We start from the raw sequence: 27022 nt of genomic DNA, 5'->3' as shown, positions 1-27022 counted from the left end.
AATGAACCACAACTGGATTTCGAAATCTTTTGCCCCACCTTGCCCGGCTGACACCTAGCTTTCCTATGTAAAGGTCTTGCCTGTGGACTATTCTGAACGACTTTTCCAATCTCGTAATTTGCAGCACCTGATTGTCCAGCATCCGACATGTTAACACCTCCCTAAATGGCCAAAGTCCCCACACGGGGCCGTGGTATCGCCACTTGGCGCCAGCACCCGTGAGAGTACTGTTTGTCTGAGGAGGTGGGTGTGCCCGCTTTTGGTCGACGGCACTGCCACTAGGTCCCTCATAGTACAATAAATTGTCTGGCGGTGGTCGTGCGCACCCAACGTCAGACACACCGTTGTAATATGAGGGGCCCTGGGCCTGTACCGCCGGCCACAAGACAGTCCCCCCCCCAGCTCAAACAGTGCTCTACCACTTGCAAAATTTTCTCTCACAGCTCCACCAATGATTAGTCTATGCGCTGACATCCTTCAATGCCTGGCACTGTCAATACCATTGTATTGACATTTTTCTTATGTTAGGCCTTCGAAGCCTGTCTGCGGTCACTCCTTCCACTAGGCCTCCACTGACCTGTCTACTGCTGCCCGTGTTCCCCTGGAACCAATTTTAAATTGCCTACAGCCCAATTTTTGTTATGTTAGGCCTTCGAAGCCTGTCTGCGGCCCGTTCTTTCCACTACTACTACACTGAGCTGGCTACTGCCGCCCGTGTTCCCCTGGAACCAATTTAACATTGCCGACAGCAAGCCCAATTTATTATGTTAGGCCTTCGAAGCCTGTCTGCGGTCCCTCCTTCCACTAGGCCTCCACTGACCTGTCTACTGCTGTCCGTGTTCCCCTGGAACCAATTGTAAATTGCCTACATCCCAATTTTTGTTATGTTAGGCCTTCGAAGCCTGTCTGCGGCCCGTTCTTTCCACTACTACTACACTGACCAGGCCACTGCTGCCCGTGTTCCCCTGGAACCAATTTTAAATTGCCTACAGCCAGCCCAATTTATTATGTTAGGCCTTCAAAGCCTGTCTGCGGTCCCTCCTTCCACTAGGCCTCCACTGACCTGTCTACTGCTGCCCGTGTACCCCTTGAACCAACATCAGAAAATATAAAAATAAGTATTTTGCTTATAAAAAAGAAAATACTGGAGAGATATCAAATGCAGACATTTTAACATTAAAAACAAACACATACAACAAAAATCTGGTACAGTACTAAAATTGGCCACCAGCTACAATAACTTTCTCCTGCAAGTAGTTAACTGAAAGTTTTTTTCAATTTAAAACACAGATATGGCATCCACCGAGTGTTGTCCTGTCGCGTCTTCTTTATATTATTGCCAAGAAGATGCAAAACAATGAAAATAATAAAATCATTATTTACCAAAAAAATAGAGTAAGTCAAAACCACATTGCAAATAAACATTCATTACAAATAAAGAAGCAGGGCGCGTCCGAGGGTGAGTATATACCTAATAAGAATATAATCACCCTCGGACGCGCCCTGCTTCTTTCCGACAGCCTTCCTTCCTAAGAATCAGCCCTTCCGTGGTGTAGAGAGAGGGTGTGTTACACTCCAAGGTGTTCCCCAGGTTGCCTTTCCTGAGCTTCGATCTTCATGCTCTCGTTTAGTAGTTGTCGGAAAGTAGGCTGCATTAGGCCTACAAATTGGGTATGGGGTGGAGAGAGATGGTGTGTTACACTCCAAGGTGTTCCCCAGGTTTCCTTGCCATTGCTTCGGTCTTCCGACTCTCGTTTAGTAGTTGTAGAAAACTACACTGCATTAGGCCTACAAAATGGGTATCGGGTGGAGAGAGATGGTGTGTTACACTCCAAGGTGTTCCCCAGGTTTCCTTGCCATTGCTTCGGTCTTCTGACTCTCGTTTAGTAGTTGTAGAAAACTACACTGCATTAGGCCTACAAAATGGGTATCGGGTGGAGAGAGATGGTGTGTTACACTCCAAGGTGTTCCCCAGGTTTCCTTGCCATTGCTTCGGTCTTCCGACTCTCGTTTAGTAGTTGTAGAAAACTACACTGCATTAGGCCTACAAAATGGGTATCGGGTGGAGAGAGATGGTGTGTTACACTCCAAGGTGTTCCCCAGGTTTCCTTGCCATTGCTTCGGTCTTCCGACTCTCGTGTAGTAGTTGTAGAAAACTACACTGCATTAGGCCTACAAATTGGGTATCGGGTGGAGAGAGATGGTGTGTTACACTCCAAGGTGTTCCCCAGGTTTCCTTGCCATTGCTTCGGTCTTCCGACTCTCGTTTAGTAGTTGTAGAAAACTACACTGCATTAGGCCTACAAAATGGGTATCGGGTGGAGAGAGATGGTGTGTTACACTCCAAGGTGTTCCCCAGGTTTCCTTGCCATTGCTTCGGTCTTCCGACTCTCGTTTAGTAGTTGTAGAAAACTACACTGCATTAGGCCTACAAAATGGGTATCGGGTGGAGAGAGATGGTGTGTTACACTCCAAGGTGTTCCCCAGGTTTCCTTGCCATTGCTTCGGTCTTCCGACTCTCGTTCAGTAGTTGTAGAAAACTACACTGCATTAGGCCTACAAAATGGGTATCGGGTGGAGAGAGATGGTGTGTTACACTCCAAGGTGTTCTCCAGGTTGCCTTTCCAGAGCTTCGATCTTAATGCTCTCATTTAGTAGTTGTTGGAAACTACGCTGCATTAGGCCTCCAAATTGGCTATGGGGTGGAGAGAGATGGTGTGTTACACTCCAAGGTGTTCTCCAGGTTTCCTCGCCATTGCTTCGATCTTCCGACTCTCGTTTAGTAGTTGTAGAAAACTACACTGCATTAGGCCTACAAAATGGGTATCGGGTGGAGAGAGATGGTGTGTTACACTCCAAGGTGTTTCCCAGGTTTCCTTGCCATTGCTTCGGTCTTCCGACTCTCGTTTAGTAGTTGTAGAAAACTACACTGCATTAGGCCTACAAAATGGGTATGGGGTGGAGAGAGATGGTGTGTTCCACTCCAAGGTGTTCTCCAGGTTGCCTTTCCTGAGCTTCTATCTTCAGGCTCTCGTTAAATTGTGGTTAAATGGAACAACTGCATTTGGCGTACTAGTTGGTTTGGGGCCTACTAACAGTGTCTGCCGCTCCTTGCTGTTCTCCTTGTTTCCTGTCCTGAAATTCCGTTTTCAGGCGCTCGTTAAGTAGTTGTTAATGTTAGACTGCATTTGGCCTACTAGTTGGGTTGGGGCCTACTATCGGTGTCTGCCACTCCTTGCTGTTCTCCTCCACTGAACAAAGCTGTGCCGCCTGTTTACTACGGTTGCCAATTTTGAACTGCATTTCGACTACTTACTGATTTGGGCCTACTCTCTGTGTCAGCCTCTCATTCCAGTTGTCCTCCACTGCAATGCCCCCTGGTTATTCCTGTGTTACCAATTTTGAACTGCATTTAGCCAACTTTATTCTTTGGGCCTATATCTGTGTTTCCTCCTCATCCTGCCCATTGCCCAGCCAGTGATAGATGAGTCTGCTGGTACATTGACCCATAACGCAACATTCCCCGTGCACGCTACACAACAACATTGTGACCCTGCTGAAAGTCAGGTTGCTCTTCCCGCATACCATACCACCTTACACGGGGACAAAGAGGAAGGTGCAGATGAAAGTGCAGGTTCCTTCATCAGGTGGGGGGAGGAATACTAGTTGGCGACGTCACTGGCACAGGGCCTCTCATAGTACGCAAAAGTGTTGCTGCCGGTGGGAGGCGCCCCCGCCGTGCAAACACACCGCTGTACTTTGAGGGGCCCTGTGCCAGTGCCAATGCCAACGAGTGGGCCCCCCCTGCTTGCTCAGGTTCACAGCACTTGCAAAGTTGAAATACTTACCTCTCCCTGCCCCACTGCCGTGACGTGGTCCAGATTTCCTGGGCCCACTAATTACTTGAACCAGCCCTACCCACCACAACTTTAGCCAAATGACCCCCAATTTCAAATGCCTTCCAATTATTATAAGGTAAATTACGCTTGACAAGCTTCATTAAGAAGAATGGATGGTTTTGACATTAAAATGGGCACTCTAGGTGTTTTCCTGGCCCCCACTCACTGCCGACTATGCTGCCCCATTGACTTGCATTGGGTTTCGTGTTTCGGTCGATCCCGACTTTACGTCATAATCGGCCGATTTCACTCGACCCGACTTTTGAGATAGTCGGGTTTCGCGAAACCCGGCTCGACTCTAAAAAGGTCAAGGTCGCTCAACTCTAATGTAACATGTTCCACTTATGGAGATGGTTTATTAATAACGTATGTTCGATATCAGGAACCTGTGACGTTGGTATTCAAGACTACTGGTTTTCCCCTACTACTAATTGTGTATTGAATAAAATAAAGAGATATTCATTATGATGCGAACAACTAATATACTTACAGTGGCTACGGAAAGTATTCAGACCCCCTTTAAATTTTTCACACTTTGTTTCATTGCAGCTATATGGTAAATTTAAAAAAGCTTTTTTTTCTCATTAATATACACTCTGCACCCCATCTTGACTGAAAAAAACAGAAATGTAGTAACTTTTGCAAATTTATTAAAAAAGAAAAACTGAAATATCACATGGTCATACGTATTCAGACCCTTTGCTCAGACACTCATATTTAAGTCACATGCTGTCCATTTCCTTGTGATATTCCTTGAGATGGTTCTACTCCTTCATTGGAGTCCATCTGTGTTTAATTAGACTGATATGACTTGATTTGGAAAGGCACACACCTGTCTATATAAAACCTCACAGCTCACAGTGCATGTCAGACCAAATAAGAATCATGAGGTCAAAGGAACTGGCTAAGGAGCTGAGAGACAGAATTGTGACAAGGCACAAATCTGGCCAAGGTTACAACAGTGGCCTCCATAATCCTTAAATGGAAGAAGTTTTGGACCACCAAAAGTCTTCCTAGACCTGGCCATCCAGTCAAACTGAGCAATCATGGGAGGAGAGCCTTGGTGAGAGAGGTAAAGAAGAACCCCAAGATGACTGTGGCTGAGCTCCCAGTAGGGAGATGGGAGAAAGATCCTCAAAGTCAACTATGACTGCAGCCCTCACCAGTCGAGCCTTTATAGTAAAGTGGCCCGACAGAAGCCTCTCCTCAGTGCAAGACATATGAAAGACCGCATAGAGTGTGTTAAAAACACATGAAGGACTCCCAGACTATGAGAAATAAGATTCTCTGGTCTGATGAGATAAAGATAGACCTTTTTGGTGATAATTCTAAGCAGTATGTGTGGAGAAAACCAGGCACTGCTCAACACCTGCCCAATACACTCCCAAGAGTGAAACATGGTGGTGGCAGCATCATGCTATGGGGGTGTTTTTCAGCTGCAGGCACAGGATGACTGGTTGTCATTGAAGAAACAGGAATGCGGCCATGTACAGAGATATCCTGGATGAAAACCTCATCCAGAGTGCTCTGGATCTCAGACTTTGCCGAAGATTCAACTTCTAACAAGACAATGACCCTAAGCACACAGCTAAAATAACAACTGGAGAGGATCTGCAAGGTAGAGGATTACCAAAACCAGGTGTGAAAAACTTGTTGCATCATTTCCAAGAAGACTCATGGCTGTTCTAGCTCAAAAGGGTGCTTATACTCAATACTGAGCAAAGGGTCTGAATACTTATGACCATGTGATATTTCATTTTTTCATTTTAATAAATTTGCAAATATGTCTGCATTTCTGTTTTTTCAGTCAAGATGGGGTGCAGAGTGTACATTAATGTGAAAAAAAATTTTTTTTTTAAATTTACCAAATGGCTGCAATGAAACAAAGAGTGAAAAATTTAAAGGAGTCTGAATGCTTTCCGTACCCATTGTATATATAGATGGCTTGTCTGGACGGCCACCATTCAGTGTCCCATCCCCTGATGACGCCTCCAATGTGGTGACATGTTGGGGGGGAGTAGTGTGCTACCTGTCTATGTCCTACCAGATAATGGTTGGCACTCCGGGGTGCTACCTATCACGTATAAGAAAGAGATCAGTGAGCGCTTAAATTCAAACAAATGTAGGCAGATTAGGGACATATTTTATACCCTTTAGTTAATTTTTAGTACTGCTAATAATAAAAGTTAAATTTTAGGCTTCCTAGTGAGGGTTTATTTGGGGTTCTCCTCAGTTTGGTAATACAAATTCAAAATGTTTGAATTTGTGTTAAACCTAGGACTTCAGGAAATTCGACTCAAAATCAATCCTCTGCTTATCTCTACTACTGATATTTAATGTGTCTTGCTTACTATATCTTTTTAAAGGTTAGAGCTGAAATTTTATGGTACAAAGCTTTAAATTCCCTACATGCAGTAGACATAGATTGAGGAGATGCCATGTTGGTCACCTACAATTGCCACTAAGGGAAGCGTAAAAGAATCTATCAGCAGGATTTATCAATATAAAGTAAAGATATGGCCATATTGGCACTGTTATGCTAATTAAATTGATATCTTTGGTGAAGGAATTAGATCTCTGGTATTTGTTTGTTAAACAGGGTCTAAATTTTTCTTCTAATGATATATCTGTGCATCAGGGAAGGACTAGTGGTTGGGTCTTCTTCTACTCCTCTGTCAAACCGCCAGTCTCCTGTGCTGCTATGACAGGTCACTAATTATTAAGTGACCTGCCTCCTTGTTTAAATTCCACGCTACCACTGCCATCATTTGGGTGGGTGGTGCGTGCGCAGTGTGAGTCCATTGCTGGTTTTCAGGTCTTCAATAAAATGACACTGGAAGTGGAGCATGTGCAGATTGATCACCATGGAATCACACTGCATAAGCACCGCTCACCACAATGACGGCACTGCTGAATTTTTAATAGGAGGCAGGTCACTCCTGTCAAAGCAAGACAGAAGACTGGCTGTACTGTAGAGCGGAGAAGCGGAAGATGACCCTACCCCAGTGGTATCAGTTTAAGTAGTATAACAGCACCATTTTGGTAATAACTTTACTTTATATTGCTAAATCCTGCTGACAGGTTCTCTCTCAACTGTTCGTACACTTTACAATGGTTTTCTATTTTGTATGTCCTCAGCTTTCTGTTGAGCATACATAGATTTATGCACGTGCTCCTGCAGGAGCTGAGCTTCTGCCTCCTGAAGTAAGTGCTTTAGAACAGTGTTTTGCGCTGTAGGTCAGAATCTCCAGGACTCAGACCACCACTGGTCTGCAATACATTTAAGGACATACAGTGTGTAAAAAAGGCTGTAAAGTGTGCTTTAAGGTTAAGGTTAATGCAATTTTTCACCTGCATTTTACAGTACCAGCAAAGTCTATGAGTGTTCAGAAGTCTCATACACACATTGAGCTTTTTTATCATCAGAATTTTGTGCTTTGCATGTTTTTTTGCATAATGGAGCATGTCATTTCTTTCAGCTTTTTTTTCAGCGTTTTTCACAAATTGAAATGAATGGGTGGTGAAAAACACTGAAAAAAGCACCAAAAACGCAAGTATCAGGTTTTGCTGCATTTTTTGTGCCAAAACTTGATTTTATAGAATAGGATTTTTTTTTTTAACTAAACTTTATCAGCATGCACAAGAGACAACTCTAGCATGCCAAAACTCAGCAAAAAATGCTCAAAAATGCAGCAAAAAACGCCTAGTGTGAACGTGCCCTTAATGAAATCGTTATGCGTGAAGGTACCTTTAGAGTTTGAGCCGAGGGTGATTTGCATATAGCATCTGATTCTTTCGCATGACAGCATCATCGGCTGCTACTCGCCAGTGTGAGCGAGTCCTTACTTGTATTGCTTGTGTGCAGATATTCTAACTTGTCTGGATTTTGACCTGTCACTGATCCTAGTAAACACTGCTCCAAGTAGGTTAAGGTGTTTCCTCCACTATGAGCTATGAGGAAATACTTCACTATATAAATGCAGCGGAAAATCCCATTTTACATATTTGCATTTTACTGCTTGCTTCAGATAACATTAACTAACACATTGTAATTTTGCAAAGTCTCTGAAACCTTTGAGGAAGCTTACGTGAACATTGAAGTTTTTAGGGTAGGCCAATCGGACAGCACTCTGACAGAGGAAATAGGAATGAATACAACATTTTTGGTTGTATAAGAGTAATCTATGGCCATCTGAAAAATATATTATTAGCTTTGGCACACCCTAACATTTCTTTGGGTTAGGACCAAGTATAACAAAATAACATCATCGCATATATTCATATATTCGCTATTTTTCTCTCTGGAAAAAGTTAAACCAATGTGATTTAAATACATATTATCAGCTTAGAGAGGACCTGTCACGTGAAAAAATGCTATTAACCTGCAGATATGGGGTTAATCTGCAGGTAAATAGCCCGACACCCATACTTTGAGCCCTGCTGCCAGTAGGAAATTAACTCTATTACTCCTGACAGCGTTGGTGTTTCAGTTACCCCTCTGTGTATAGAGTGCGACGGCCGTAGTCGTGACCCCGGCACTGACTTACAGCAGACACTAATGGTACCTGGGCTGTCCTTGCGGGAATGATGAAACCTTGATTGCGTAAAATTAAGGTTTTTATTCAACCGATGCATTTCAGTGCCATTTCAGTGCACTTTTTTCAAGGTAGAAAAACAAATCATGAGACTGCAACTGCAGAATCGAAGGCTCTTATAAGTTTTGTGCCCCCACACAACACCCCCAGATGATCACATTAAAATTTTATAGCACAATCATACGACCTATGCATGGGAAGAAATTCACAATCAGTTTTGGAAAACACATCCTCAAAATTCTGAATAAAATCTAGAAGAAGATATCTCCTAGATGCCAGGGATTTACTCGAGTATAAGCCGACCCGAGTATAAGCCGACCCCCCTAATTTTGCTACAAAAAACTGGGAAAACTTATTGACTCGAGTATAAGCCTAGGGTGGAAAATGCAGCAGCTACCGGTAAATGTCAAAAATAAAAATAGATATCAATAAAAGTAATATTAATTGAGACATCAGTAGGTTAAGTGTTTTTGAATATCCATATTGAATCAGGATCCCCATATAATGCTCCATACAGTTCATGATGGGCCCCATACAATGCTCCATAAAAAAAGCCCCATATAATGCTCCCTACAGTTTATGATGGGCCCCATAAGATGCTCCATATTAAAATATGCCCATATAATGCTGCACAAATGCTGATTATGACCCCATAAGATGCTCCATACAGATATTTGGCCCATATAATGCTGCACAAATGCTGATTATGGCCCCATAAGATGCTCCATAGACTATTATGCCCCATATAATGTTGCACACATGCTGATTATGGCCCCATAAGATGCTCCATATAAAAATGTGCCACATATAATGCTCCATACAGTTCATTATGGCCCCATAAGATGCTCCACATAACAATGTGCCACCTGTAATGCTCCATGCAGTTCATTATGACCCCATAGATGCTCCATATAACAATGTGCCACATATAATGCTCCATAAAGTTCATTATGGCCCCAAACCATGCTCCATATAACAATGTGCCCCATATAATGCGCCATGCAGTTCATTATGGCCCCATAAGATGCTCCATATAACAATGTGCCACATATAATGCTCCATACAGTTTATTATGGCCCCATAAGATGCTCCATATAACAATGTGCCACAGCTGCTGCAATAAAAAAAAATGACATACTCACCTCTCGTTGCTGCCCGCTGCTCCTTAGCATCCCGTCTCTCCGCAGTGACTGTTCAGGCAGAGGGTGGCATGCACACTAATACGTCATTGCACCCTCTGACCTGAACAGTCACTGCAAAGGACGCGGAAGATGGGGCGGCAGTGGAATGAGGAAAGGTGAATATGAAATAGTCACCTGCTCCCGGCGCGGTCCCTGGCAGCTTCTCCCAGACAGATGGTCTCCGGGAGCCGGCAGCTTCTTCCTCTGTTCAGCGGTCACTGGTACCGCTCATTACAGTAATGAATATGCGGCTCCACCCCTATGGGAGTGGAGTCCATATTCAATACTTTAATGAGCGGTACCAGGTGACCGCTGAACAGGGGAAGAAGCTACCGGCGCCGGAGACCATGGGACATGCAGGGACCGTGTCAGGAGTGCCAGGAGCAGGTGAGTATGTGACTGTTGTCGCTCGCCCTCACCCGCCGACCATGACTCAAGTATAAACCAAGAGGGGCACTTTCAGCCCATTTTTTTGGGCAGAAAATCTTGGCTTATACTCGAGTGTACTAAAAACATGAATTAACCTCACAATTCTCCCAATTGATAGTAGTATTGTGTTTCATAAACCAGAGCATACCCAACAGAACCCTAGCTGGTAATGAAGGAAACACCATGAATGAGATAGATTCTATTTGTAATGCTCCCATTCTCATGCACACTGTCATGCCCTCAGCTGCAGGCCCGGTCTCTGCTGCGAAGGGAGAACGGCACCTTTCACACAGCTCCACTGGTACTACTCACCCTGTCTGTGGTTCCAGACAATCAGCGGCTCCTTTCTCTGCTAAGAACCTGCATCCTCTTGGCAGGTCTCCTGGAAATGCTCTTAGGAGGCGCGCCCCACTTCCTGCACATACTTAAAACAGCAGAGCACCTGTTCTCTATTAGGGCTCTCTGTGCTATGATGCTCTGTGCATAAAAGACATCCTCCCCTTATGGGAGGTGCCTGGGCAATGTGTTCATTCTGTTGTTCGTGGCCTTCTGCTCAGGCCACACTCTGCTGTGCTCTGCAAACTGAAGTTTATTACTTTCGGTTTTCTAATTCCTCTGTCTCCTCAGAATCCTCCGCTGGCAGTTCCCTATTCTGGATCCTTCTGGACTCTCCGGTTTCCACTCCAGGGTGACTAAGCTGCTCCTCTCGGAAAAATCCAGATATTGCTGCCGGCTGGATCAGCCTTTCCGGGACTACACAGAGCTTCCAGGATTCTCTCCACTGACATAACCTGTGACGGGGAAATCCCTGTATAGGGGTACATCTTGCCCGGTGCTCCACTACGTGGTTCAGTGTTGTGGTCCAGAGGGTTCTTCTCTCAGGCATCTCTTTTTGTTTGTTAAAGCTTCCTTTAAATAAATACCTTTGCTTTTTGGAAGCTCATTCTCCTGTCTCTTGTGTACCGGGTATAAAACTACCACTGCTCCATCAATGGTCTAGTGAGTCCACTATACTTTCCCACACCCTGTGGGCGTAACACACACTTTCTCAATCTTAAGGCTATGTGCACACTAATCGGAATTGCCGTGAAAATTTCGCAACTCCCTGCCGCGGGAAATACGCATGCGGAGTTGGTATGCGTATTCCCGCTAAGCACTAGGGTTTTGCAAGCGTAATTAGCTTGCAGAATGCTAGCATTTCCAAGCAATCTGTAGCATCACTTGGAAAACTGATTGACAGGCTGGTCACACTTGTCAAACATAGTGTTTGACAAGTGTGACCAACTTTTTACTATTGATGCTGCCTATGCAGCATCAATAGTAAAAAATAGAATGTTAAAAATTATTTTTTTTAAAATCAGGCAGCCCCGCAGCCTTCCCGATCCTCACGATGCTCCCAACAACTCCTGTTCCCAGCGATGCCTTGCAACAATGACCCCAGATGATGTAGCATCATGCAACACCGCTACGTCATCAGCCCACTGCTGCCAAGAAAAGGCGCATCTAATAGATGTGCCAATTCTGATGGTTTGCAAGGTTGACAAGTGGATTAATATTTTTTGGGTTAATATCAGCTGTGTTAAATCCCTCACCTGTGTGAAGTGAAGATAAGCCATACTATCTGACACCGTAATCCATGTCTGCGATATTTGGTTTTCAGCCTGAACAGTGGCTTGATGCAACCGTTGAGGATGAAAACCATGGGAGAATGAGATGCTGCGGGTGCAGCTTCAGTGACTAGCAGTGACATCATCAAGGTTACTGCATGTCGCTGAAGGTGCGTTACCAAGCTCACTTCACTTTGAGCAGGACAATGAACTGGGGCGACCTCAATGAGATCACCGTGAGCACCGTGAGAATTTTCTTTGGAGTGTTAAATAATTTTAAAAAATGGCATGGGGACCCTTTTATTCTTGACCAGCCATGATAAAGCTGACAGCTGAGAGTTTCAGCCAGCAGCTGTCAGTTTTGCCTGCATGGTTGGAGTAAGAAGGATCAGGGTGAAGATTTAGTGATCCAGACTTTAGGCTGGTGTGACTGGACCGTGAGGAAGACGATGTGGTACTGCCAAGCCTGTTGGAACTATTATCTGCTAGCCAACAGACCAAATCTTTTCACTGCTCTGGCTTCAGAAGTGGTGTACTGTGCCTCCCTGCAAAGTGGAAAAGGAACTGGTGTCGACATCTGATTGCCCAGGCAATGCAGCATCGCCCCACTCCTGCCGCCAGTCTCCTGAAGCAGCGATCCTGCGTCCTGTGACCCCACTTCACAGCCACTGACCTCCTCGGTAAGCTACAGTTAAAATGGACTGTAAAACGCTCGGCCATTTTATTTTAAAAAATTTCTATTTTTTATTATTTTAAGGGGCATGAACAAGTAGCCATATATATATAACTCCCATTGTCTTACAGTTTGCATAATCCCTCATATAAAAGATCTTTGATGCAGATGTACCACTTAAGTTTTTACTCAGCTTAATCTAAAAGTTCCACATATTTTTCGATCCAGCCATGTACCTGATTGTATTTGTCTCTGGTAAAAACTGGATACTAGGTGATCACGAACGGATTGACCTTTGCGATATATAATGTCTGGATTTGATAAAATATAATCCCTTCCGCTTGGAAGATGCCCCAGTGTTTTTTAATTACTCCATGTAATGTATATGGTTGGCCTGATTGTCATACGTTCAAATAATCCTAGGTACATCGATCAGGTTCTCTTTTTTTTTTTAAATGTAATGACTTGATCCAATGCATTACGGAAAGCTGAATCCAAAATGTCTTTGAGAAACCCACTCTGTAGGAATCTATCTCTGATGTCCCAGACCTGTACCTGAAAATCAACCATATGGGTACAATTTCTCCTGCTCCACATAAATTGCCCTTTATTCTCTTTTTAAGTGGACCAAGGTGATGCCATCTCAAAAATGACTATTAGTCTCAGTAAGTTTACATGTGTTATATGTTCTTGTAATTAAGTATCCCTGTCTACCTCTGCTAATGATGAGATTTAAGAATGGTATTTCCTTATACTGACTTTCTCATGCGAGTCTCATACGAATACCATTGTCATTAAGACAGTCAACAAATAATTTGAACTCACCGACAATCAAGACCTGCACCAAAGCAAGAATACATCATCAATGAATCTAGCCCATAAGAGGATGTTGGCACTAGACCAGGTGTCTTCTTGAAACACAGAGGTCTCTTTATGACATCAGCTCAGGGGGCAAAAAATAAGCTGTCACAACGCCCCGTATCATGAAAAATGAAAATGTTACAATTTTCGTAAAATAGCGACACAAGCAAACATTTTTTTTTCAACATTTCTCAATTTTTTCACCACTTAAATAAAAAAAACCTATACGTTTGGTATCTGCATAATCACACTGACCTGGAGAATCATATTGCCAGGTCAGTTCAGAATAGTGACCATGATAAATAAAAAAAACAAAAGAACAATTGTAGAATTGCATTTTGTTTGCAATTTGATGGGAGTGCTCTACCACCTCCCTGCCCCTGACTTGTAGTTGACTAACAGCTTTATCAGAAGAGGAAGCTTTGACAGCCAGAAAAGCATATTCAGTTAAGAAATTAATAAGCATAGAATGTTTGATATATTTAAGTTAAAGGATGAAGAATTAATCTTAAGGTAATATAAGAATAAAACAGTTGGAGATCTGTACGTGAATAAATTGCCATATTAAGGAAAGCCACTGTAGTAATATTTTCATTATTTTTTTCCACCCCGGACATAAAAAGGGTTAATTTTTCAAATCCTGCTTTTTTTACACCGATAATTTATATTATGGGCGGCCTTTATCTGGCCCGTACATGCCGCTACAGTATTTATTAAATGTCTCCTACTTCTAAACAGAATATACTTTGGACAATGCGGAGCGTCATTCCTTTATAGGTTAAACAATGCAACTACTAAAGCAAATATGCCGTTCCCTTATTTATCACGCTACAAACAATGTGTTACAAGCCCAACAGGCGCTAACAGAATTGTTTTTCTATTTGCAGAGGACTGAATTTTAATCTTTCAGCAGGAACCAGAGTAGCCAGCTTCAGGAATAAATTAATGATTCATGCTTGATTTGACAGAACAATATGTAATCTAATTGGATGGAACCGACGCATAGGAGTTCCTTCACTCTATTTGTCTAGTTAATAGTTTAACTTAATCTGATTTTCCTTTCGGTTGATGACCTTTTCATTGCGGGTAATTTTAAGAAAGGAATATATGGAGTTAGTACGCTGTTGAGTCAACATACATCTACCAGGTTACTAGGCAACCGCGCTCCTTAGATTTACCACTGCATAATTCTGCAAATACGCGGCTGTCACTCTGATCTGTGAGAACTTGATCTCTTCTTGTAAAGTCTAGCTTGCAGCTTAAGAGACAACTTCTTGATACATGCGGAAGTAGTTAAAGAGAATACGTGCCATACAGCTGTGCAATATTTGGATGACGAGCGAGCTCTGCCTTCTTTATTATTAGTATTAAGTATTATGAATCTGATTCCTGCTATGTTCTATATGTCGCAGCACCATGGAAACTGCCCTGGATATGTAATCCGGAATGTAAAAAATATGTAAAAAAAAAAAGGAAATAAAAAGTACAATAGACCATCAAAATGTACAACTTATCAAAACCTCAATGGAGCAACACAATGGTGAAAAAGGAAAGTCGACAACTCCACAATATAGTCAAGATTTCGGGTTCGTTCAGTATTAGGCTAGGTTCGCACATTGAGTTTTTCGCTCTGTTTTTTCATGCAAATTAAAAGCTGGGGTGAAATTTCAGAAATCTCATGCAGATGCTTGTTTTTTCTTTTCCTAACTGAATTGGAAAACTGCAGCTTGTCACTTCTTTCATGTTTTTGCAGTATTTTTTTTACCTATAGAAAGCAATGAGTAAGTGCAAAAAAGCAGCAAGAAAACGTTGCCATCAGTTTTTGTAGTGTCCTTCGTGAAAGAAAGCAGGTTCAGCAGGGTGTGAAACCTATTTATTTTTGTAATTTTCCAAAGTTTAAAAGGAACGTGTCACTACAAAAAACGCTTTTAACCTGCAGATCTAGCAGGTTAATAACGGCATTAACCTCCCCGCACCAACAAAAAAGAACTTTATTCCCCCCACAGTGTTCCGGTTTCAGTCACAGGTGTCCAGTTTCAGTCATAAGTGGGGTGCTGGTGTGGGTTCAGTCACCGCCCTGAGTATAGCTAACGGTGGCTGTTACCCCCAGTCCGACCGACACTGAATAAAATAAAATAAGAAATACACAGCTTATTGTCAGAACTTGAGACAGGGATACAAGACTTCCACATTAGACTGATTTGTCAAAAAGCTGATTTTGGTGGTCAACTTTGAGCCTTCCTTACCTTGGCTTTGTCTTTGAGCACTGAACACTGAACTGACCTAATACTTCTGGGCACTCCAGGGAAGTTGTAGTTCTGGAATATGACAACACAGCAATTTCAAGAGCGCTCCATGCCACTTTTAACAATTTTGGACTTTTCGCATTCAGCTAAATTTATTTTTTGAGCCCATTTTGCCTAAGGAAAACAAGCTGACTAATATGTCTGCCCACCTTGATGAAGGGTGTTGATATCTCTAGGCCGCACTCCCCTCATTACGCAAGTGCACATCAACTGATCAGGTTCATCCAATAAGCATTGACGTTTACACAGCTTGGAGTTGAAAAAATTGCGTAAAAAAATGATGATATGCCTAATAATTGTGCACACAATGTAGTAGCAATACAATGTTCCCATGTAGGAATCTGTGCTGTAGATGCTTGCTATGCCTCTGCACTGAGACTCCGGAAAATTGGTGTTTCAGATTTGATTGGCTGTAAATTCTTAGTTCTAATGATGGTGAGATCCTGCACAGATCTAACTACTTCAAACCCAATGCAGTGATAGGAAGGTGTGTTAGAAATCAGTCCAAATGTCATATAAAGTTTGAACCTAAAGCCATATTTTAATATTCACTATGTGGCCCCATATAGAGACAACAATTCATACGTTAGCACTAAATAGAAACCCTTTTTCATGACATTTTGTTCTGTTTTTAACTCTGAACCTTGTTTCCATTTCTAGAACGCTGAGAGGAAAATAAGTGAAGGAGGTGAAAAGGTGGGGTATATGTCCATGTTATTCTCTATAACATGCTAAGGCTGGTTTCACATTTGCATTTAAAAACGCAGCGTTTTAAACGCAAACGCGTGTGGTGAAAAAAACGCATGTAAACGTGTTAAAACGTTTTTTAATACAAACGCGGCGTTTTGACGTGTTTACATGCGTTTTTTCCTGCGTTTGCGTTTTTAAAACGCATGATGAGAAGTGTGTGACAGCTACCCTAGCAACTTTAAACAGAAATTGCTAGGGTTAGGGTTAGGGTTAGGATCCCTAGTAACCCTAGGGATCCTAACCCTAACCCTAAGGGATTCTAACCCTAACCCTATCCCTAACCCTAGCCCTATCCCTAAGGGATCCTAACCCTAACCCTATCCCTAACCCTAACCCTAAGGGATCCTAACCCTAACCCTAACCATAACCATAGCCCTAAGGGATCCTAACCCTAACCCTATCCCTATCCCTAACCCTATCCCTAACCCTAAGGGATCCTAACCCTATCCCTAACCCTAACGGATCCTAACCCTAACCCAAACCCTAACCCTTATTAGGATCACTTAGGGTTAGGGTTTGGGGTTCGCTTATCAGTGTGTATTCTTGTGTTTATCTATTAAAACGCATGCGTTTAAAAACGCATGCAAACGCATGTGCTTAAAAACGCATGCGTTTACATAGACAGCAATGGGTTTTTTTGCCGCAAAAAAACACAGCTAGAAATTACTACATGTTGCATTTCTGCAACATAACGCATGTATAGAAAAGACGCATACGGCGGCAAAACGCGGCAAAACGCATGCAAAAAACGCATGCGTTTTAATGTTAAGTATAGGGGAAAAAAGCATGCTTTTTTGCGCTAAAACGCAGTGGCAAAAAACGCAAATGTGAAACCAGCCTTAGTCCACTACTCCTTAACATATAAAGTGAACAACAGAGATTTGCTCTGAAGCAATACAGAGTTCTATCTTTGTGCATCTTAACCAGTAAATTACTCATCTACAAAAGTATTACAGTCGTTGTTCTCTCCAAACTGAACAATCTGTAAATGATAATGTCTGCTGGGAAAATCAAGTATATTGTGCATGAGGCCATCAGGGCCGAGCCTTCATTAGGTCGTTCTTTCATAGATTTCTCTTCTGAATTGCTCAGTTTAGTGGTACGGAACAGACTGTACAGCCAGTTCCACATTATTTTGTTACCTTTTATGGCCACTGATAGATCTGTAAGAAATCATCTGTATGTATGCTACTCAAATCTCACGTTTTCAAGAGTCAAATTTCACAAATATCGTCATGTTATACTTTTTCTTGTATATGTCATGTTATGTGCCAATTACAAAATAGTGCTACAGAATAGTGCAAACATACTATTTACCTACAGAGCTGTCATTTTAGTGCTGGGGAGTGATAATGAGAAATGACTGTAAGCGCTCTGTGCAGGCCCCTATGACTGAAAGCAAGCGGCTCCTGGGAGGAGATAAGTTAATTTAATTCTGGTAGCTGTGTTTTCTTTAAGACAGTGTTTTAACACTATTTACCTGCATATTAACCCTATATCTTCAGGTAAATAGCGTTTTTGCACCACAGGTGCCATTTTGGGCAAATAGTATAGAGGACATGTCTCCTTATAATGCTGCCCTTAAAGTTGGTAGCATAATATTATTACAGATCAGCTGTACAGGAAATCTGCCAGAATAGGTCAACACAGATAGGTGCCATGAAAGCAAGCTTTCTACATGCCCGTTTTGCCATTTAAAATGGTTTCATAATTGAGAAATAGCAATTCTATTCCATTTCAACAAGTTAGCTCAAGTCAGGAAGTATATTGAGGTTTGGCTATTGTCCCTCCTATAGCCCTCATCATTTTTTGTGTTCCTGTGTGTAGCTCAGTGAGGAGCCAGCGCAGGCACAACTCCTCTCTCAGCATCGTCTACATCAGTGACATGCTGGTCACGCACCAGACCACTAATGAGTCAAGCAAAGGAACGCTAAACCTGTCATCAAGACGAGAGGGGCGGGGTTCGAAAGGCTGTGTAAGCGGCACAGGATGGTAGTCATGGTCGAGGTGCTGCACCCCACAAGTAAACCCCCAAAGTCACTTCAAACCTGAACTGATCCCTGAAAAAAAAAGTTTTGGAAATTTCCTTGAAAAAAATAAAAATTACTTCTCCATTTTTAAACCTTCTAAAATTCTAACTAAATAAAACAACATTTTACAAATTGTGCTGATGTAAGGCAGACAAGAGTGAAATGTTATTTATTAATGTTTTTTGTGTGTTATGACTATCTGGATAAAAGGGATAATCATTCAAATTGGAAAACTGAAAATTCTGTTACATTTTTGTAAAATTTCTGATATTTTTATAAATAAACCCAAAACATATCAACCTAAACTTACTATTTTCATAAAATATGATTTGTCACAAAAAAAATCTCAAAACTAATGGAATATGTTGAAGCGTTCCAGAGTTATTACCACACAAAGTGACTCATGTCAGATTTTTAAAAATTGGCCCTGTCGCTAAGGGGTTAAGGAGCTCAGCACTGTTGCCTTACAGCTCTGGTCCCCTGGGTCCAATTCTACAGACAATATCTGTATGGATTTGGTGGGTCTTTATTGTGTTTGTGTGCGTTTGCTCCAGGAACTTCGGTTTCCTCCAACACGTCAAAGACGTCCTGATAGGGAATTTAGATTGTGAGCCCATATCCAGGCATGAGTGATAACAATGTATATGTATGCAGCTGTGGAATATGTTGGGACCATATATATTATATAAATAAATACATAAGTGCCTTAACCTTCGTCAGGCTGCATAATTTTACAACGTTAACAGGCTGCAGAGGTATAATTGTACCTTCATATATATTTTGTTGAAATTTGGCCAATATATTCTGGACCAAAGCTGCAGAGATTTCACGAAATTTCAGCCCTCTACGGCTTTTCGAAAAAAAAAGTTATTGCAATTTTAAAACGGAATAGTTACAATTGTACCTACTCAGCCGGACGAAGGTTAAAGAACCACTGCAGTGTTTTTTTTAAGTTTCAGCACTGGAGTAGTGCTATTAATCTAAGTTCCCTGGCCTTAGTCTTAGGGTACGTGTCCACGTTCAGGATGGCCGGCGCCTTCTGGGGACGTGATGATGCCGGATGTGTTCATTGCACACATCCGGAATCATCGCACCCCACACATAGGGCCCTGTGTTATACTTTGTGGCGGCGCAGCGGCGCCGCAAGGTAAATGGACATGCTGCGATCTAAAAAGACGCACCGCATGTCCGGAATCGCAGGGCCGCGGGATGCGTGTTTCCACGCATAGTGGAGACGGGATTTCATTAAATCCCCTCCACTATGCTGTAACATCTGGACGCTGCGTGTTTGACGCTGCGCCTCTCTGCAGTGTCAAACACGCAGCGTTTCCTGAACGTGGAAACATACCCTTATACTTACCAGCCACCAACTTTCATGTTTATCGGCACCTCTCCGGTTGGTCTCCAGCAGTTTATGCCCAGCATTAGCGATCCAGAAGTGACAGCTCAATGTAAGTCTGTTGGAGTCAGAGCACGGTTACCGCTGTTACCTCAGACTTCTGGTCAGTCAGAAGTTGTGGTCACATTATGGCGGCATGGGACAGATGCGGCACTGAGAAGAGCTGAAGACGGCAGCTGGTGAGTATAATACTAGGGTCAGGAAACAGAGATTAGAAGCACCATTCCAGCATTGAAATAAAAAAAAACATTTGAGTCATGCTTTGTCAGTAAGAGGATTTCCAAAACCCTTTTTAGGGCATGTTTTCACAACATCTTTTAAACATTAATGTACTCGCTTATTTTAGCAAGAAGAACACGCTTCGGGAGAACACCGGCTGTGTTTTTCGTTAAGCATCTCTTCTGGCAATGGTTGGGTCCTACCTTTTTATAACTCAGTCCCATCCAAACGCAACGGCCTCTTGAACCTATCACCGGTTAAAAAGTCATTTTCTTGCTTATTTTATTCCTGCTTCTCCTCTGAATATTCAGGTTCTTTCTTTTCTTTTAATGTAGAAATGTGGACATTTTTATTTGCTGCAAATTATCGATTTAGATTTGAGTTTGTCCTCAAAGGAGAAATAATTTAGAATTATAAAATGATTATGGTTGTAAGAAAAAGATAATTTGTCATGAATTTAAAATAAAAAAAACCTGTTATCACCGTGTCCTTGCACTGTAATTACACCATTTTCTTAGTTGCTCTTCTTCCATGAGTATGCTTTTGTCCAATTAGCTCATTAAACATTAGAGGCGGCAGGCGATGGAAGGCCAAGTCCTGTCCACTTGTGTGACTCTATGGGTAAAGCTGTTTGTGACAGGACCAGTGACATCATGGGAGGAAGGGAATAAAGTATAAAAGGAGGCCACATATAGAGAAGCTGGAAATGCCGAGTGGTGACGCAAGGATCCATGAAGCCTGGCTGTGTGAAGCATTATCTCTGTGCTGCTAAATTGTTTTATCTTGTTCCAAGGAAGCTTCCCTGACTGTGCTGCTTGTCTAGCCAAATACACATGATAATCCACTTTTGTCTTTTAATTGTTCAAACCATTTGGTTTTACAGCTTATTAATAGGCAGAAAGTGCAACGATGGCCCACTGGATTATTCAGTGTTCTAGAAAAACTGTACTCAAGAGACAGTTGCTAATATGATTTTGTGCGCTTTCAGTTCTTCTGTTAGGTTAAGTTCCTACAATGAGTTCTCAGCGAGTTTTTGACATCGCATATTTTCACAGCACAAAACAAAAGCAGCATCCTGCAATCGATCAAAGTGGTTGGGATTTCTAAACCTTTCACCCCCTATTCCTGCGATGTGTCACTTACTGGGCTGCTTGCTGTGATTTTGAAACAACTGTTTTCTCTACCACAGATCTACCTGTTCTCTAAGGTTACGGTCCCACGATCAGTATTTGGTGAGTTTTTAACATTGCAGAATTTCCACACCATTTCTGCAGCTATTATATAAATTAGGGTCCTTTTTTCACTCCTTTTTTTAACATGCGTTTTTATCACGTTTTTGATGCTGCGTTCTTTGTCTCTGGTTGGTGTGTCATGCTTAAAGCTGCTTTGCTTTTTAAACCTCCTGGTATTTTACATCATTAGGTGCTGATTAAATGTGTTTTTGATGCGTTTCCACCAGGAAACACACTAAAAACGTATGTGCGTTTTTCCGCAAGTGCAAGTCTATGGGAAAATTACCCACTGAAAACTCTGCAAACTTACAAGAGAAACTGACGTGCTGTGGATTGGAAAAGGCACCACAGGTCTGTTTATGCAGCATAAAAATGAAGCACAATGGCAGGAGATTTCTATCAATCACATCCAGTTTGCTGGTACTGTAAAACACTCAACGAAAATACACAGCTCATAAACATGATAAACGCTCATCATGGGCACACAGCCTTAAATGATGAGCTCTGTATAACCTTTCCCACACCACTGATTGGCAGCTTTCTGTGTACACTGTATATTGACAGAAGGATACTAATCAATAGTGGGGATGGGGTTAACTAGGAGCCACAGAAACTAAAGGTACCTTCACACTCAACGATATCGCTAGCGATCCGTGACGTTGCAGCGTCCTGGATAGCGATATCGTTGTGTTTGACAGGCAGCAGCGATCTGGATCCTGCTGTGACATCGTTGGTCGGAGCAGAAAGTCCAGAACTTTATTTCGTCGCTGGACCTCCTGCAGACATCGCTGAATCGGCGTGTGTGACGCCGATTCAGCGATGTCTTCACTGGTAACCAGGGTAAACATCGGGTTACTAAGCGCAGGGCCGCGCTTAGTAACCCGATGTTTACCCTGGTTACCAGCGTAAACATTAAAAAAAAAAAACACTACATACTTACATTCCGGTGTCTGTCCCCGCGCTGTGCTTCTTTGCACTGTGAGCGCCGGCCAGCCGGAAAGCAGAGCACAGCGGTGATGTCACTGCTGTGCTTTCTGGCTGGCGCTCACAGTCAGTGCAGAGAAGCACAGCGCCGGAGGACAGACGCCGGAAAGTAAGTATGTAGTATTTGTTTGTTTTTTACGTTTACGCTGGTAACCAGGGTAAACATCGGGTTACTAAGCGCAGCCCAGCGCTTAGTAACCCGATGTTTACCCTGGTTACCAGGGGACCGGCATCGTTGGTCGCTGAAGAGCTGTCTGTGTGACAGCTCCCCAGCGACCAAACAGCGACGCTGCAGCGATCGGGATCATTGTCTGGATCGCTGCAACGTCGCTAAATGTGACGGTACCTTTAGTCCAGTAGTATTAATCTCCTGCTGATTAAACACTGATTTTATTAAAACATCAACACACAGCCTAGTAAGTGACACATCACTGAAATCTAAAACCTGCTGACATATTCCATTTAAATAGGCTTTTGGTTACTACTGGGTTACCATTTTTTTATGATGAGGTTACTTTTACATCGCTAAGGCCCCTTCACACATTCGTTTTTTATGTCTGTATGCAGTCTGTTTTTTAAGGACCGCAAATATGTCCAAACGTGGAGGCGGGGTAGCGGTGGTTCAGTCACCGCTCTGAGTACACAGAGTGACCGCTGCAACTGCGCCCCCAGCCCTGACTGACACTGACTCTACATTGACTCTACATTGCAGCTGCTCTGTGGAGTCAGAGCATGACTGAACTGACGCCGCATCCATGACTGAATACCGAATGCTGGCAGGGAGAATAAAGATCATTTTATCCCCTATACATTCGACTGCGTGCTGGCACCGGACAGCACAATAACGGCTAATATTACGCAAATACTCTTGGATCAAATTTTGTCAGAGTGTCAGTGTGCACTTTGCTCCAATTCTCTCTTTGAAATTCCAACTTCCATTTCATTTCTTTCCTCCTTATAGTTTTTATTGATGGGGTTAATGAATATATTATTATAATTATATTTTGAAAGAATAGACTTTTATGCACACGGCAATGATCAAGAGTGGGATGTGATCCATGTATTGTATAGTGCTAATAAGACATAACAACTAAGTCTGAGTCATTATATCTCTTCTTATGAGGCGAAAACAAGTGGCCAGAAATAAGCACAATGATCACAAATTTAAGAAAATGTAAATTCTAATCTTTTTTAATACACAGAATTACACAAAAAATATTAGGTAACTTAGGGGACTTTAACCTGTAACTATCTGATAACCTATACTATTTACTGTAATCGATCCTCATTGTAGTGTGTGGTGAAAACTACAGTCTACTAGTATCCTGGGCTTCACGAGAGCACCATCATGACAGTCATGGGGTCTTTACCAGACCTCTGGCTATCCTGGCAACCTCTCCGCACCTCGCAATCACATTGTGAATGAGGCGTTGGTAGCATGGGACAGTTTTTGATGTGGGGGGTGCTCTGTAAATAGAGATTGACAGCTGCATTTATCAGGTTAAGAGCAGTGGGTGAAGCCACAACTATTAGAGACAGGCAAGGATGGTGTAGGCTCAGTTCCTGAGCCCGCTCCATACCGCTGCTCTCTCTGATGAGTGCCATACCCAGACGGCATACGTAGTAAAGGGATTTACAGTGGCATGCTCCTCCACATTCTGCATTATTTTAGTCCATTTTCAGAAATATTAAACTTGGCATCATTATAAGTAAAAAAATATCTTTGTTGCCCACACCATCCAATCGCAGTGTAGCTTTCATGTTCTGAAAGCACTAAAAGAAATAAATTAAAAAACTGCTCAATGATTGTTTGAAACGGGCAATGTATAAATGCAAACCATTGACATGAAAATATAATTTGAATCATTTTCATTAAAAAGTACATAATAAATGTTGCTTTTAAATGCAGTCAATAAGTTAAAATATATATATATATATTTTTTTTTTTAGAAAAGTTTGAATCAGTCATTTTAAGAATTGTCCAAAATTAACCCCAGTCATTTTCGTGGTTTTTCCACATAAGTTTCCTGCTTCGGAATAGAATATATTCCCGTCCACTAGAGGGAGAAGATCTCCAATAGTTCCTTTCCAGCAATACCTTTCCCACCATTAACAAAAGTGTCTTTATGAATAGTCAAGGCATTAAACAGTCTTCTCTTATATACTGCCTTCTATAAAATACAAATAAAGTCACAGCTCATTTGTTGACATAGTGAAGTTTCACATTCAATATAAAAGTTAACACTTTCACAGTTACAAATAAAGATCTAATATCTCAAAGCTGGTAACTGTGGCGGCAATGCAACAATACATATGGCCGACCACCATTAATGTGCTTTTATATGGTGGAAGCTAATGACACCTTCTGAAGCGGTCATTGAGTCTGAGTTTACACTGCGTATATATATAAGCCTGGGTGAAGTCAGCCCCGGCGTGATTGGTTCTACATCGAGAAAAGGCTAGTGAATGTTTTGGCACGGTGACAAGCTAAACATGTATTAGATTATAAATTACTCTGGAAAACAGGAATCTGTTCACACTGAATAATGACTATAAAAGTCAAACTCACAGTTTAATGAGGAAAAGTAACTTGAAGAGTAGTGTAAACGATAGACTAATCCATATTAAAAGTCTCACCTTTTGCACCATATTCTGTGACTTGAAGTACTCTGGGTTATGCACAATCCTGTCCAATTATTGGTGCTACAACACTATTGCCAATTACTAATGCTAATAATGTATTCTAAGAATAACAATGGGTATTTAATAAGGTTTGTCAACTTTTAAACAAACTAAAGCACAAGAAGTATTGGAAATAATAGAGTACTGTAAGATTTGTCAGACGCCTTCAGTTCACAAATGGTCCTCAGATACACAGGGTACTTCAGGGACCTATCTAGTAGGTCCGAGAGGAGCCTGGACCCAATCCTTCATGCTTTATCCCATATGCAGAGAGCTGGACTTATAACAGGGCCCCCGGGGATGGGTCCACGGAGTAGCTGCAGGACAGAGAAGTGAGGCAGAGATGGTCAAGCAAAGTCAGATCAGCATCAAAAGGGACAAAATTAGGGACAGAAGCAGAAAGCAAAACCACAGTCAAAGGAATAGCTAGAGTCAGGTATCAGGACTAGGGATGAGCGGACCTGTGGATGTTCGTGCTCATTGAGTTCAACCGAACTTTAGACCAAAGTTCGGTTTGAGCAGCAGCACTCTACCCAAACTTGAACCTGAACCCCATAGAATAAATGGGGCCCTGAAATGTAGTGCTGTAAAATTGTCGCAGTCAGGGCTAAGGTACTGCCAAAGGAAGCAGAGTAACCCCACAAAATCTCTCTCTCTCCATTCAAACTCTGAACACGAAAATGGACTTCCGTGAAAAGTCTGTGTTCGAAATTCATCACCGGTACAAACCCCAAACTGTAAAGTTCGCTCATCTCTAACCAGGAACAGGAGGTCAGTCATTAAGAAGAGTCAGTTGAGCTGGGGTCAAAATGAAAATAGAAGTAGGGGGCAGTACACCCATTCTTCCCAAATGGGTAGCACCACAAGTCCCAGCCACATCAGTATTCCAGGATGTTCAGCACCTGCGACAACCACTTATATAGGCATTACTGTCTCCTCAATCATCAGCACTATGTAAAGGGTGAATCCTGCAGCCCATGGAAATAGAGGCAGACGTCGCTAGAGCAGGTCCAGGTTGGTATGTAACAAAACCTGTATGTTTCTATTGGACCCATGCTTTATGTCAATATGGCCCCTATTTATTGAGGAGTTTTACCCAGAATTCTGGTGCCACAATTGTTGGCGTTTTTACTCTAGGCTACTTTGGTGGAGCTGAAACAGGACGAAGTGTAGTAAGGCCGGCTTGACAAAGTCATCTAAATTTACACCACAAAGGTTGCGTAAATTATGACAGAAATATACGACAGTGTCTGGATGGAGTAACATTTCTGGTGGGGGCACACGGCAATTGTCAGATGCAGCAAACTAATTGAGAGGTGAATCCTACGCCTCAAAATCAATATGGTGCATCTTACTACAGTGCTCTCTTCATTAAAGGGACACTGTCACCTGAATTTGGAGGGAACAATCTTCAGCCATGGAGGTGGGGTTTTTGGGTGTTTGATTCACCCTTTCCTTACCCGCTGGCTGCATGCTGGCTGCAATATTGGATTGAAGTTCATTCTCTGTCCTCCGTAGTACACGCCTGCACAAGGCATAGCCTTAATAATGTCCAAGTGTCCTCAAACTATCTGGATAGAGATAAATGGATAGTAAAAAGTGGTGGCCAACAGTGATATTCAGGGGACATATATGACTCTGGTATTGGACTATTACAACAGGGAAAGTTGGGGAAAATGTACACAGTTATGTTTACATTTCTGGAATGTGGAGATTTTTCTTTTAAAAAATTAAAATTATGGCTCACTGTTCTCTTATGCCAGGAAGCACATTTTCTGTCATGCACAATCCTTGGTTTCAGATTTTTTCCTACAGAAATAAATTATGACAGAGCTGTATTAACCCCTTCACGACCTTGGACGTACCCAGCACATCCTGGTTGGGATTGACTTTCTTCATCCTGGCGATTTTGCAAGCACATCAGCTGCTGGGTGTTCAGCATACATCACAGCTGACACCCTGCTCTCACTGCCAGGAGCCGGCAGCGGTCCAGTCACTTTAACCTCTAAAATCTAAAAACAACATCAAATTCAACATTTAGAAGGCAGGAAGAGGGAGGGAGCTCCCTGTGCCCTCTAATCAGCGCATCTACAACATAATCACTGGGGGCCCCATCAGTGCCATAGTGATCCGAGGTCGTCAGGAAGACATCCGAGTAACCAGGCTATGGCAAGC

The 27022-nt window shown here is 42.4% G+C and overlaps 1 long non-coding RNA gene across 1 annotated transcript in view; it reads right to left on the bottom strand.

Annotated features, from left to right (window-relative positions):
* Positions 1–7765, bottom strand: part of LOC138674140 (uncharacterized) — a 73233-nt gene extending 65468 nt beyond the window's left edge. The window contains exon 1 of the long non-coding RNA XR_011320505.1: positions 7648–7765. This is a non-coding gene — a long non-coding RNA (uncharacterized lncRNA). The remainder of the gene's footprint in view (positions 1–7647) is intronic.
* Between the last annotated feature and the right edge of the window lie 19257 nt (positions 7766–27022).

The sequence above is a fragment of the Ranitomeya imitator genome, chromosome 4, assembly GCF_032444005.1.
Source record: "Ranitomeya imitator isolate aRanImi1 chromosome 4, aRanImi1.pri, whole genome shotgun sequence".
NCBI lineage: Eukaryota > Metazoa > Chordata > Amphibia > Anura > Dendrobatidae > Ranitomeya > Ranitomeya imitator.
The sequence above is the reverse complement of the archived record's forward strand: the minus strand, read 5'-3'. Positions and strand labels throughout refer to the sequence as shown.